The sequence below is a fragment of the Budorcas taxicolor genome, chromosome 14 (genome assembly GCF_023091745.1).
Source record: "Budorcas taxicolor isolate Tak-1 chromosome 14, Takin1.1, whole genome shotgun sequence".
Classification (NCBI taxonomy): domain Eukaryota; kingdom Metazoa; phylum Chordata; class Mammalia; order Artiodactyla; family Bovidae; genus Budorcas; species Budorcas taxicolor.
The window spans coordinates 71,760,475-71,763,119 of NC_068923.1; the positions used below are offsets into that span (position 1 = coordinate 71,760,475).

Sequence of the window (2,645 nt, forward strand, 5' to 3'; positions counted from 1 at the left end):
CAGCCATTAAAACTGATAAAACAAAATTCTGACAAGGATTTAGAGTAAATGAAATTCTCACACTGATGATAGAAGTTAAATGGTTCAGCCACTTTGGAAACTTTAAATTTCATAAAGTTATGAGCACACACACACACACACACACACACACACACACACACATATATATGTACACACACCTACTCAATGACACAGCATTTCTATTCCTAGATATGTATTCAAGAAAAGTGAAAAAAATGTGGCTATAAGAAGACTTTCCTGGTGACTGAGATGGTAAAGAATCTGCCTGTAATGCAGGAGGACCCAGGTTCGATTCCTGGGTCAGGAAGATCCCCTGGAGAAGAAAGTGGCAACCCACTCCAGTATTCTTGGCTCAACAATCTCAAGGACAGAGGAGAGACAAATTGTGAGATTAGGACTGACATATACACACTACTATATGGGATGACAAATAGATAACTAATTAGAACTTACTGTGTAGCACAGGGCTCTACTCAATACTCTGTAAGGACATATATGGAAAAAAATCTAAAAAAGAAATGGATATATGTATATGTATAACTGATTCACTTTACGCCAGAAATCAATACAACATAGTATTATAAATCAACTATATACCAACAAAACTTATCAAGAAAAATAATAAGACACATATAGAGAATTTTCCTTTGCCAAACACACCATTCACAACAAATAGGTGTTTTTTGTTTTCTTTGTGGAGTATCCTTTACATATAGGTAGGTAGGTAATCCTTTATGTTAACTAGTTTATATCCTGCAACCTTTATTTCATGAACTCAGTTACTGTCAGCAGAAACAGTCCAACCATATTTCTACTTTCTTGATATCATAACACTTTGGCATCCACAGGTAGGTTGGCCAGCACTCCTGCATTACTGTACTGCCAAGGTTTCTTTCAAAACCAGAAAATAAAGATAAATCAACAGATAACATCTCTGAGGAAAGAAACTGCCAGCAGAAGATTAACTCTTACTCTGTTGTCTCTTATTCTATACCAAAGTGACTAAAAATAGCATTGCATCAGTCTTGTTCCCTCTGTCTCCAGTCTCCAATCCATTCTTCCCAAAAGCAGAGAGGTAGTGTTGTCTTTAGAGTCCTACAAAGTTTTAAAAAGACTTTGTCTGTTCCTTACATTAAGATACCTGAAAACATTTGAATTTTGTTTTATTTTTTAATTTTTTTTCAGAGAGCCAAGAAAAAAAGAATTGCCATTTATTAAGTTTCAACAAAGCATTGTAGTTTTGAAAGCAACTTTCAGTGCACTTTCTTCAATAATCACATTCTATGAGGAAAAACATTATAAGCCACAAACTTGTCTTTTAATCTCAGAGTTACAGATGTCTTTAATTAAAAATAAAACGTCAAAAAACAAAACAAAACAAAGCAAAAGAAAAAAAAAACAAAAACAAACCCCACCCCAATAAGAGCTTCTAGTCTACATTCTCTAAATTGAAGATTCTGAATTTTTAATGCATTTGCCTAACTTTCCCATCTTGTACATCAGGCTTAAACTGGTATGTTGAACACATAGATATTCACAGCATCTTATATTTTCTTATATACATTAAAAAATCTGATAAACATAATACATTCCCTTGTTTAAAAATAACATATAGAAGAATTTAGAGTTAAAAGCAGCAGTTCCTTGCCCATCTTTTCCTACAGTTATTCTGTTTCCCAGAGGCAAATTTTTTCTTCTCTTTTGTGTTCTCATCTTAAACTTCTTTTCTAGTTAACTTCATATAGCTATATACTATGTAACTATCTCTTAATTTTCCACAGAGACATTACTGACTTTCTGATAGATAAAGATCAGTCTATACACTTGCTACCACTACCACCTTCCAGTTTTTTTTATTATAGCACTATCTTATGACATTTGTTAGTTATTTGTGTTTTCTACCAATTATAGACTGTCTCTCTAGACGCTTCACTTAATAAAAGAACATTAGTGCCCCTACCCTTGATTTATTTATTTATTTTTACATTTATTTTTTTTCTTTTGTTTTTTTAAATATAAATTTATTTATTTTAATTGGAGGTTAATTATTTTACAATATTGTATTGGTTTTGCCATACATCAACATGAATCTGCCACAGGTATCCACGTGTTCCCCATCCTGAATCCCTCTCCCTCCTCCCTCCCTGTACCATCCCTCTGGGTCGTCCCAGTGCACCAGTCCCAAGCATCCAGTATCATGCATCGAACCTGGACTGGCAATTCATTTCATATATGATATTATACATGTTTCATTGCCATTCTCCCAAATCATCCCACCCTCGCCCTCTCCCACAGAGTCTAAAAGACTGTTCATACTTCTGTGTCTCTTTTGCTGTCTCACATACAGGGTTATCGTTATCATCTTTCTAAATTCTCTATATATGCATTAGTATACTATATTGGTGTTTTTCTTTCTGGCTTACTTCACTCTGTATAATAGGCTCCAGTTTCATCCACCTCATTAGATCTGATTCAAATGTATTCTTTTTAATGGCTGAGTAATACTCCATTGTGTATATATACCACAGTTTTTCTATCTATTCATCTGCTGATGGACGTCTAGGTTGATTCCGTGTCCTGGCTATTATAAACAGTGCTGCGATGAACATTGGGGTACATGTGTC

At 34.3% G+C, this 2,645-nt stretch overlaps 1 non-coding gene across 1 annotated transcript; it reads left to right on the plus strand.

Moving 5' to 3' along the window:
- The first annotated feature begins 255 nt into the window (after positions 1–255).
- On the plus strand, positions 256–329 carry TRNAY-GUA (transfer RNA tyrosine (anticodon GUA)). The gene has a single exon. It is a non-coding gene; the product is annotated as a tRNA-Tyr (tRNA).
- The last annotated feature ends 2,316 nt before the right edge of the window (positions 330–2,645 follow it).